The following is a 12,631-nucleotide window of genomic DNA, read 5'->3' on the forward strand; positions in this document are numbered from 1 at the left end:
CTCCTACAAGCCCTGTGCTGGGGCCAGGGAAGCCAAGTCATACCACCAGGCACCACGCAAGCGCTCCTTGAGCCTGAGACTCCAAAAGCAAATGGGATTTGGCAGCTGGAAAATCCCCTGTTGCGCCTCAATCAGCTCTCAGCTCTGGGAGCCTCCTGATGGTGTTATTAGCCTTGATAGCTTCCCTTGGGACTCAGCCACCCACACCAAGGCAGGAGGAGAGCGGTCTCCCTGGAGTTCCGGTTGCCAGGAAATCTTCAGCTGCTGGCGTGTGATGTCACAAGCCATCAGGTGTCCCAGCTAGAGCTTATACTCCGGGAGAGAGAGTCCAAAAGACGGGCCTGCACTTCATGGGCCAAGAGCAAATCAGTTACGAAAACAGCGCGTGCATATGTAAGTGCAGAAGCTGAGACATCTTTCTTTAAAGAACCATTGCCATGACTTTCCTACTATCTTATTTATACTGGGAAGTCAGATATACAGAATGAAGGAGAGAGAGGAAGATTTTCCATCCATTGATTCACTCCCCCAGTGGTTTCAATGGCCAGAGCTGAGCTGATCTGAAACCAGGAGACTTTTCCAAGTCTCCCACATGGGTGCAGGGTCCCAAGGCTTTGAGTAGTCCTCAACTGCTTTCCCAGGCCACAGGCAGGGAGCTGGATGGGAAGCGGAGCAGCCAGGATACAAACCAGTGCCCATATGGGATGCCAGTGTGTGCAAGGCAAGGAGGACTTGACCTGCTAGGTTACTGTGCTGGGCCCTGTTTTTCATATTTTTAATTTTTTTTAGTTCTCATTTCACAATCTGCCAGTTCATGTCCCAAGAGCCTACAATTACCGGCGCTGCGTCAGGCTGATGCTAGGAGCCTGGAATTCTGCTTTGGTCTCCCATTTGGATGGCAGGGACTGAAGTACTCCAGCCGTCATCTGTCTCCCAGGGTACACAGAAGCAGGATGCTGGAAGGGAAACGGAATAGCCAAGACTCACACCAGGCACTCCAACACGGGATCCAGGCAACTTAGTCCAACTTATCCAAGCAGCAACTTAAGCCACTGCACCAAACTCCTAGATTTTTTCATCCTTTTTTCATTTTAATATGACCTTGGCAGAGGAGCTGGGATTTTTTTTCCCCAACACCCTTCAGTGGCCAAGTAGTTAGCAATCCTCTGTGCTGCTCCTCTTCCATCTCTGCCCCCATTCTGCCCCGGCTCCATCTCATTCTGAATCTTGTGATGGGAAAATGTGAGACACACCAAAGAGATGCAGGAGCTGTGGTAACCGTGGGTACCTGGCTCAGTGACATCACTGAGAAAGGGTGTGGTCAGTTTGACCTGGCCCAAACTTCGCAGAGGAAGTGGTGTCTGGTGATTGGCCAGGTGTCTGGCTGGATGGTGAAGGGTAGGAAGATGAAGGATGGGGACAGGGACATGAGGGAAGGACATGCCAAGCCAGCTATGCTTGGGATACTGCCATCAGAGTCCTGTGGAAGAAGAGCCATGTCAGACCATGAAGCCAGAGCAGACCACAGAGGTCAGGTAATGGGTTTGAAGTTCCAGCTGGACATAGGGCTGATGGTAGCCCAGGAGGGAATGGGTTGATTGGGCATGTGCTATTCTGGGCAGGAATGGGGAGTCTCCATGGGGAGCTGGACCTGAAGAAGCAGGTCTTCCCCCAGACCGTAGCACTCCACAGGGACATGAAGCATCTGGTGCACAACACATTTCTCCCCAGAGGTATGCGCTGACCTTGGTGGTACCCACACACCCTGCCAGGATAACCCTGTGTCTCTCAGAGGCAAGGTCATGACCAAAGCTCTCAATCTGCACACGGGAGGGGTGGCACAGGGAGCCTAAAGGAAGGAGCAGAACTTTCCTTATAACTCAGTGTGTAACTCTGTGTTCTGAGTCCCTGCTTTGCAGCATGGCAGACATGTTAATGCAGGCAACTAGGGGTGCCTGGTCTCTGACTTCTGGGAGACTAACCAGAGCCCGAGGGTCCTCTATGTTCCCTCTGCTCACTCCAGGTTCAGGACTTCCCCCACTCTCAGCCCCTCCCCAGGCTCCAGCTTTGTTCCCACTTTGGAGTCTTGCACCTCCCTCCCCAGAATCCATCCCAGGAAATGGCCCAGTGGGCTCCAGTTGATGGCTCCACAGGCTGGCTGGGGGTTCTGCCTTCAACTTAAGGCTTAGACAAAGCACAAGGGCCCCTTTCAGAACCCTATTCAAACCCTGTGATTGCCTAGCCCACTCTACCTGGGAAGGCGTGTTAGTCTGACTCAGGGTTGGTCTCACTCAAAACCCAACCCTTCCATCTCTCCGCACTTAAATTCATCCTTTATATTTGCCTAAAAGCATGAGTTTTTGAGGCTCAGAAGTCAGGAAAATAATATTTTCTTTTCCATTTCCAGAACATTCTCCCCTACTCCCAAACCCCAAGGCATGGAGTGACACTGGGCTCAGCTGCCTAAATATGGGGGTGGAGGTCTGGATATTTTTTCATTATTTAAACAAAATCAGTGACACCAGCCAAGCACCCCTCACTCCACTGGCTGTTGCTCATCAGCACGCTCTGGCTGGAGGTGTAGTTCTCCCTGCAGGCTTCCCAGGAGCCCCCATACTGCCGTGGGACGGGCTAAACCAGGAAATGCTTGAGTCATCGCTGGTCCCTCTGGCCATGGTTGTTGCTGTTTCCTTCCCAGCTATCTGACTTCCCTTCCATCCCCTGGGATACAGGAAGGTTGCCTATGGGAAAAGCCGTCTTGCTCTGGGTTAGGAGCTGCAAATGAAGTAGTGTTTCTGGTTTCTAGTTGACATTATAACAAAAACATTTTCCCCAGTCACCAAAACCATCTCACCCTCTAATGAGTCAGCTGTCTCCTGCAAACTAGCAGGCTTATTTTTCTTTCTACCCAACTTCTGGAACCAAGAGCTGGTTTTCCTGAGGACTAAAGCGTGGTTAAGAGATCATGGTATGTTTTGGCCCCCTATCCCCTGAGAGCTTTGGAGATGTGATTTATACATGCTGGGCCTCCATTTTGACCCCTGTAAAGGGGGACAGTGGTCTGCTTCTAAGGATTGCTGTGAGGACTGGATGAGCGAATCTGTGCCAAATGCCCAGACCAGTGCCTGGTCCACAGACAACCCTCTAGATGTGGCTTGGACATTTTTATTTTGTAAGATTCACTTATTTTATTTGAAAGCGAGAGCAACAGGGGAGAAAGAGAGATGTTTGAACTAGTGGTCCACTTCTTAAATGGCACAATGGCTACAGACGGACCAGGAGCCCTCAACTCCATTCAGGTCTCTTACATGGGTACCAGGGATCCAACCACTAGAGCCGTGTTCTGCTGCCTTTCCAGATCGGAAGCAGAGTACCTGGGACTTGAAAGTCCATACTCCAATTTAGGATACAGATGTCACAAGCCTGTTGGCTTAATCAAATGTGCCTCAACACCTCTCCTGACTTGAGTTGTTCCGTACAGCCACATTGCTGCTGTCTTGAGCCTCATGGGGATTTGAGAAACCCGGAATCCAGTGAGTTAAACTTTTAAGCTAAGCGAAAACAACTTGCAGGGAGGAAGTGAGAAACACTAGAAGGAAAATGCTGGGGATTTCGTGTCACAAGAATAAAGCAAAACGATTACATTTGAACTATAAATAGCACAGGACCAGCAGTCTCCCCCCACCATCTGCATCCCTCCCCGCTGGCCCCATCCTGCAGAACAATGAAGCCCTCCGTCGTATCGCTGGATGGATAAACAGCTTCGTGTCACCACACGCAGGGAAGTGACTTGACAGCCATGTGTGTCTACCAAGAGGGAACTAAGACTGCCTTCATAGGGGGGTGTGGACCCCAATTCTGGCCCATTACTGATAGCTATAGCCCTACAGCCTTCAGCAACCCCAAGAACCAGAAGCCCAGGTCACACCATGACAGGGACCTCACCACCACGGCGTGGACTCATGTCAGCTGCTGGACCCAGGGCTACTGTGCCAATGGAGAAGCATCAACCTGCTTTTTCCTCATGCATTTCCCTCGGCTGGAAAGGCCTAGAGCAGCTTCTTGACTCTAACTCAGTGATTCACTCACCGGGTGTTTGCACAGGCACCAGCAAGAAATTCTCCAAGAATCAATCAGCTGCTGAGATGGCTTGTCTGTAAAAAAAAAAGGCCAAGGCCAAGGCCAAGACGGCTTTAACAGCTTTATTGAAACCACATAGAACAGAGGAGGAGCAGGAGGAGGACTCTCCAGTCCACGTGCCTCCAGAAATGCAGGTAGATGAACAGTTCCAATCTTGACCTCAGTCTCCTTCCCTCCCTCTTCCTCACAGAGCGCTGTCAGCCTTTTCTGGCCTGCTGAGATAGCAAGACAAACGTCTTTCTGCAGACTCATCAAAAGACTGATTCTCAGGCCCAGCACAGTGGCCTAGTGGCTAAAGTCCTCGCCTTGAATGCACCGGGATCCCATATGGGCACCGGTTCTAATCCCAGCAGCCCTGCTTCCCATCCAGCTCCCTGCCTGTGGCCTGGGAAAGCAGTCAAGGATGCCCCAAAGCCTTAGGACTCTGCACCCACTTGGGAGACCTGGAAGAAGTTCTTGGATCCTGGCTTCAGATCGATGCAGTGCTGGCCATTGTGTTCACTTGGGGAGTGAATCATCTAATGCATAATCTTCCTCTCTGTCCCTCCTCCTCTCTGTATATCTAACTTTCCAATGAAAAATTTTATTTAAAAAAAAAAAAAAAGGATTGATTCTCTCTGTCCAGGGTAGCTTCCTATTACTAATCAACATGGAAGAGAGATACCATAGTGGGATTTTACATTGAGCTAATGGGTTTATGAGGCCCAATTCCCTCCGTGACTTCTAAATGTGCCATGAAGGCTCATAGAGCTGCTACCTTCCATTGCAGTTATAGATTGCCCTGCAGGTGGGAGAGGGCTCCAAGCAGGACTTACCGAATAGAGAAGTGGGGAGATAGGCCTCTGAGCAGGTCTAACAGCACAAATACAGACAGCTGAGGGGGGTTGTTCCTTTTTGCATTTTTGCAATCTTTTGCTGAATGGTGACTGTATGCCAGGTGCTGGGCTGAGCACTTCCCATGGCTTGCTCCTCTGATCAGTACAGCAGCCCTGGCAGCCAGGTGCTAGTGTCTACTTATTTATCTGAGAGGCAAAGGGTCACAGAGAGACAACCAGAGCTGCTCTCTGCTGATTCATTTCTCGAATGCTTTTAGCAGCTGACACTGAGCTGGAAGGAAGCCAGGAACTAGGAATAGAATCCACAGCTCCCACGTGCTTGAGCCATCACTGGTGCCTCCCAAGGTTTATATGAGCAGAAAGCTGGAGTAGGCGCTGGAACTGGAAATTGAACCCAAGCAATCTGCGAAGCTTAGGTCTTAACCACATCTTAGCCAGTAGGCCAAACACCCAACCCAGGAGCTGATTATTTTTTAAAGGTTTATTTATTTGAAAAGCAGAGTGGCAGAGAGAAACCAAGAGAGACAGAGAATCTTCCATCTGCTGGTTCAATCCCCAAAGGATCATAGCAGCTGGAGCTGGACCAGGCCCCCATCACCCCTGCCTCCCCCCAAAAAACCCCACAGGATTTCAGAACTCCATTTGGATCTCCCTTGTGGACACCTTCCTTGTGGAGATACTTTGCATACTCGGGCCATCCTCCTCTGCCTTCCCAGGCTCTTTAGCAGGAAGTAGATCAGAAGTGGAGTAACCGGCACTTGAACTAGCACTCTGATATGGAATGACAATATCACAGGTGTCAGCTTGACCAGCTGTGCCACAATGCCAGGTGCTGCTTTACACCTGAGGAACGCCATCACTCAGAAATGTCAAGAAATATGCCAGGATCATGCAGCTGCCTGTGGCACATGAGAGCAATGTTTATATTCCTTAACCCTGGAGGCAAAATAAGCACCTGGTGAGGGCAAGGCCCACCTGCTGGAGAGGAAGAGGAGGAGGCCCTACCTGGATGGTGTGGAAATGTGCTGATGTAAAAGTTAGGTTGAAATAGCCAAGGAGGAGTAGGGTAAGGAAGGAACCACGGGGCAATTTGCTCTGCCAAACAGGAGATCCGTTGGCTTGGAAGCAGGTGAGACTTCCCCATCCACAAGACAGCTCTGCTTGGACTTGGCGTTTGAGATTTGTCCCCTTTACCTCTGATTTCTGGTTATCCACAGATATGCTGTGCTGCTGTGATGCCTCGGGGCTTACTCTGGGGCTAGAGGAAACATAAATATCAGTAAGACAGGATCTCTGCTCTGGAGAAATTGTGAGGGATACTCATCCAAATCCAAACTGCTAGGAGTTGCTTTGGGAAATTAGCAAACAGACCTGGAGGTACACAGAAAGGAAGACTATCAGGGAAGACTTTTCAGGGGAGGCGTTCTCGGAGCTGGACTTTGCACTGGACTGGAGTTGCTGTCGATGGACTGAGATGAAGGGTTATCCATTGCGAAGGTGCCAAGAAGGGAAAGGCAAGGGAATGGCCAGGGCAGTGGAGGTGTGTGAGCTGTTAGGGCTCATGCCAGGCAGACTCACAGAAGGGTGAATTGGGTCAGATTGTGGACTAAGAGGAGATCCTGCCTGTGTAAGACATGTGTGATGTCACAGGTTCCTCATTATCACCAACTCAGTGAGTGCAAGAACCACTTCAAGGAGCAGCCCTGACCATGCCAGGTTACAGTACCCAGTGGCATACATGTAGGTCAGGTCTCAGGCCATACCTGGCTGGGCCAGTTTGTAGCATCCACTGGCAGATCTGAGAACCAGGATAGGGTGCAGGAGGGGCCGGATCAGACCACAGCACCAGCCAGTTCACACTGAGACAACATGATAGTGGATGCTGAGGTGAGGTGAGCCTGCCAACCTGGGGTCAGTGGATGCTGGGTTCATGAGCCCCAGGGTGGAGGATATGGCAAGGCTTGGGTCACCTGGCCTGGGTCCTGGGGCCCACCTGCAGGGCAGGTGCCGGGTACATGAGCCCTGGGGGCAGGGAATCTGGCAGGGCTGGGGGCACCTGACCTGGGTCCTTTGTCTTGTCTTCAAGTGAAAAAGTAGTAGACGCACATCCTGATGCACATGGAGAATATGGCAGCCTATTTGGTACCATCACAGAGGGAGGAGAACAGAGCAAACTGGACAACTACCCCAGCAAACAAAGACAGCAAAAAGCTATGTGAATGGAGACTTGAGGTCGACTATGAGAGCCAATGGACATTGAGAAGGTTGCCTCACCCTTAGATTGGAGAAATCGACAGCATTTCAGAACTATCCAGACCACTTGATCAGAATCCTCAGAACATGCAATATGGTGGGACCCTGGGTTTATTTGGGTGATGGTTCCCCATTCCTGGATACTGGGGTATTTGGGAGACTGGGTATGGCTTCCTCCTTTATCTCTTCCCTTCTTCCAAAGACAAGAAGAAATGAACAATTAGGAAACAGTGATTTCACCCACTTTTCCCTGATCCTGGATCCTTCCCAAGTGATCAACCTTGTAATCGCCATCAAATAAATAAAATGGGTTTTAAAAAGATTTATCTGAAAGGCAAAGTGAGAGAGAAAGAGAGAGCTCTTCCAATAACTGGTTCACTTCCAAAGGGCCTCAATAGCCAAAGTTAGTCCAGGCCAAAGCCAAAAAGCTTGAGACTCCAGCCAGGTCTCCCTGCCCTGCTTTCCAGGTGCATTAACTGGGAAGAGGAGCTGCCAGGACTCAGACATAGGATGCAGGTGGCGGCTTACCTTGCTGCACTACAATGCTGGTCCCAAAATATGATTGTTTGGAAGGCTGCGTTCTTTGGCCTGGAGGAAATTCACCACATAATGATTGGATCCAACAGACTCTGAGATTTTTTTTCTGTTGAATGTCAAAATTAATGTCATTACTATGATGTTAGGAAATGATTGCTCCTTCCAGCAATTCCAATCCTAGTTCCATATGCCACAGAAATGAAAACGTCCACCCATACAAAAAAAAAAAGGCACGCATGATCACGGCAGCTGTGTTATCATAACCCAAAACTGAAATGAACACATGATGGCCCACTGACGAGTGTGTCAGTAGTATGAGGCGTAGACATACACTGAAATATTACTCATGAATGAAAAAATGATGTCCTGATCTATGCTATCACATGGGTGAACTTGGAAAACATTAAGCAAAAGAAGCTAGGCTCAAAACACGGCATGCTGTATGACGTCACCCCTGTGAAGTGTCCAAAGGAACAGACCTTTACAGAAAGCAAACAGGTCAATGTTTGCCTAGGGAAGCAGGCTGGGAAAATAAGGCTAATGCATAATGGAGTTCTCTTGGTGTGATAAAGTTATTTTAAAATTGATTAGAATAACCATTGCACAATTCTTTGAATGTACTCAACATCATTTAATTGTACCCTTTAAATGTGTGGCTTGAATGGTATGTCAACGGTATCTCAATAGAATGTACCACAAAGCAAAGTACATGGAAGAGATTATCATGGCTGACTGCATGAAGGCAAGACAGGTTCCAGAGTATTTCTGAATCTGTTCTGCTACATGTATAATTCCCCCGAGCACTGTCATGTTCTAGTTTTTTTTTTCCTCCCAGTGGTTATTGAAATAACATTCCTAAGATGAAAACATATGCATTGAATTAGATGAAACAAAACACAAAAATCTAAATTACAAAAACCTGCATGTGTTTTGCAATCAACGATGAGTGGTTTAAATTGTGTTTGACAGCTCATTTATTTAGAGATGCAGAGAGAAAATTGCCTTCCTTGAGTTGCATTAATGTCATCTTTTTAAACAGCTTTATTGAGATGTAATTCACATGTTATGCACTGCACCCGTTTAGAGTGCACAATTCAATCGTTTTAGCATTGTCACAGTTGCACAGCCAGCACCACATCCAATTTTAGAACAGTTTATTCACCCTCCAAAGGAAACCCAGCCCCTGTGTCAATCACCAGCCAATCACCAGTCTTCCTATTTGCATAGACTCGCCTGCTCTAGATGCTTCCCGTACACGAACTCCTGTAACATGTGGTCTTTGTGACTGGCTTTGCTCTTTAGCAGAATGCTTTCAGATGTATCCGTGTCGTAGAATGTGTCTGATCTTTGCTTTGTTTGACTGATGACTAATATTTCATTGTGTGAACTAACCCCAGTTAGTTAATCTGTGCATATTTGGTTATCACAAGTCACATATCTACCAACATCCATGCACAAATTGTCATGTAGCTGTATGTGGGCACTTCCCTTAGTAAATACAAGAACACCTCAAAATGAAATGTCGTGGGAAACATAATAAAAAAATGTGGTTGCAAAAAGAATTGAAATTCATTTATGGCTTCCTCACATGCACATTTTCCCATGAACTCTTTGAAACGCTTCATGGATTTCAGTCTTTTGCACCAACGTAAATTTTGATTTTCATTTTTCATAAACTTGATCAAGTCCCCTCCTCCTTACAGGAGTGCAATGGCTGGATTATTCATGGTAGCTCCCTTTTGAGCAGCTGCCCGACCTTTCCAGAGTGACTTCAGCAGTTCACACTCCCACCAGTCACATCTTTGAAAACACTTGCTAGCTGTCTTTCGGTGTGCATAAAGTGGTATCTTACGGCAGCTTTGATTGACATTTCCCTCATGACTTCTAATGTCAGCATCTTTACTCTTACTGGCTCTTTCCATCTCCTGCATGGTTTAGAAACCTCCTACCTGGTCTTTCCATCCATCATTCCATCTGCTACCAGGCCACTTTCTGCCTAAAACTTGACATGGCTCCTTACTGCCCACAGCAAAGAGCCTGCATTTGTGAGTGTGAATTCAAGACCCCATGCAGGCTATCTCCAATCTATCTTTTTTTTAAAGATTTACTTGAAAGGCAGAGAATGAGAGAAATGGCACCCACCCACTACTTTACTCCCTAAATGCGTGCAATGGTCTTGGCTGGGCTGAGGCCAAGAACTCAATTCAGATCTTCCATGTGGATGGTAAGGAAGTGAAGTCAGGAACCAGAGGCAGGTACCAAGCCCAGGCACTGTGGTATGAGACAAGGATGTCTTAATTGCTAGGCCTAATGCCTACTCCCCACCTTTTCTGTGAGCCTTTACCCTCAAGGGCAGCTGTCCTATGCCTTTGCCCAGGCCATTTCCTCTGTTTATAACTCCTTCTCTGCAGTGTCCACCTGGTCAACACCTACTGATCCTTTAATACCTGGAGGAGGCAGCATGGGTGACGAGGGCAGATGCTTGGTTCAGCAGTTAAGATGGGGCTTGGGATGCCTGTGTCCCACACTGCAATGCCTGGGCTCCAGCCTAACACCCAACTCCCTGCTGACATGCCCCCTCAGAGGCAGCAGTCATAGTTGAATGATCGGGTTCCTGTCACTCATCTAAGGCTCCAGATTCAGTTCCAGGCTCCTGCCTTCCACCTGGTCCAGCTAGCTCCTCAGCTGTTGAGGGCATTTGGGGAACGAACTGGCAAATGGCAGTTTCTTGCTCTATCTCTTTCCATGTTTCTCTATCTCTCACTGCCTTCCAAACAGATAATTCAAAACAAATTTTTTTTTTTTACAAAAACTTTAATTCAAATAGAATTTTCCAAATGAGATGTGCCTCATCCAGACAGGGCCCAGGCTGCACACCCAAGACAGTGACTCTCACAGGAACTATATCAGGGCAACAACACGCAGCCACCTGTGCTTACGTGCCATGTGAAATGAGTGTTCTTTATGTTTTTGAGTGACTGGAAAGAATTAAAAGCAGTATGTTTCACTGCATGGTTTCAATATCCATAAACGAAACTGTAATGGCATGAGCATATGTATTCGCTTGTTTATTTTATCTTGCTGATTTGTGTTATTAAGAGCAGCGTTGAGTAATTGCAACAGAGATAGTATAACCCACAAAGCATAAAGTATTAGCCATCTGTCTGTCCTTGAGAAAGTTTGTCAACTGGTTATATGTGAATGGTGTCCTGAAGTTGTGCAGAGTATAGCCTGTGTGGCCACTCTCCAGTATCCCTGCCTGCAGGTTCAGTGTCTCCTCTAGCATTTAACATATGGGAACCAAGTGCACCAAGCCTAGGGCCTTTGTACTCCTAGGATATGCTAATTCAGAGTCCAGCATAGAGAGGGACCTCAATAAATATGTTTTTGTTGGTTTTGTTTTGAAAGGCGTACAGAAACTTCCATCCACTGGTTCATACCCCAAATGTTTACGACTGCCAGAGCTAAATGAGAACACAGCCAGGAGACCCTAACTGCATCCTGGTCCTCCAGGGGTGTGTATCAGTAGGAAGCTGGATTAAACTGAGAATCTGGACACTCTACTAGGGAGTACAGGCACCCCAAGCAGTGGCTTTACTACTGCCCCCCAAATCTGCCTCCTTAGTAACTACCCACATCACTGCAGTGAATCAACTATTTCCTAGACATTGAAGATGAACTCAGAAAACACAGTAAATATTTCAGAGCTGATGTCACGGAGAAGCAAAGACGTGCCATGGGCCAAATTCCGGAGCTGTAGTTTCTGACTTCATTGAGAGCCTCCGTGCTCCAGCATCACTCATCTGATTTGAGCTTCTCTTCTGTCAAAAAAGTGCTCCCTGGCACATTTCACTGAGGCAGATGAAGCTCAGGGCCCTTGGCACAGGAGCCTGGAGATGACTGAGCATCCCTTAAGGGACTGGATGCAATCCAGGCAGTGCAGAGTTGAAGTCAAGAATCAAATCTCTGGGGCTAGTGCCACGGCATAGTAGGTTAGGATTCCGCCTACACTGCCGGCATCCCCTATGGGTGCAGGATCAAGTCCAAACTGCTCCACTTCTGATCCAGATCCCTGCTATGGCTTTGGGGAAGCAGCCGAGGATGGTCCAAATCCTTGTGCCACTGCACCATTGTGGGAGACCCGAAAGAAGCTTCTGGCTTCTGGCTTTGCACTAGCTCTGCTTTGGCCATTGCAACCATTTGGGGAATGAACTATAAGATGGAAGATTTCTCTGTCTCTCCTTCTCTTTCTGTAGTTTTGCCTTTCAAACAAAAAAAATTATAAAAATAGATATATTAGGGCCCAATGTGGTGGCCTATTGGCTAAAGTCCTCACCTTGAATACGCCAGGATTCCATATGAGCGCCGGTTCTAATCCCGGCAACCCCACTTCCCATCCAGCTTCCTGCTTGCGGCCTGGGAAAGCAGTCGAGGATGGCCTAATGCCTTGGGACCCTGCACCCATGGGAGACCTAGAAGAAGTTCCTGGCTCCTGGTTTTGGATTGGTGCAGCACCGGCCATTGCGGTTACTTGGGGAGTGAATCATCAGACGGAAGATCTTCCTCTCTGTCTCTCCTTCTCTCCGTATACCTGACTTTGCAATAAAAATAAAATAAATATAAATAAATATAAATATAAATTTTATATATATAACAAATAAATCAACTTCTGGAGCCTGCTCGGGTAGGTTGTGAGGCTCTTCTGGCCTCATCACCGAGTTCCCTATGAGAAGGAAGCCTGGGCTGGCATAGGAGAGGGTCAGAAACGAAGAATCTCGAAGCTGCTATGTGCAAGAAGTATTTATGGGATGCCAGGAACAGGAACCAGGGAGTAGTGACTCAGATTTTGTGCTGGGAGCTGCGAG

Source organism: Ochotona curzoniae, unplaced genomic scaffold (genome assembly GCF_017591425.1).
Source record: "Ochotona curzoniae isolate NIBS_2020 unplaced genomic scaffold, NIBS_Ocur_1.0 contig_3622, whole genome shotgun sequence".
NCBI classification, from domain to species: domain Eukaryota; kingdom Metazoa; phylum Chordata; class Mammalia; order Lagomorpha; family Ochotonidae; genus Ochotona; species Ochotona curzoniae.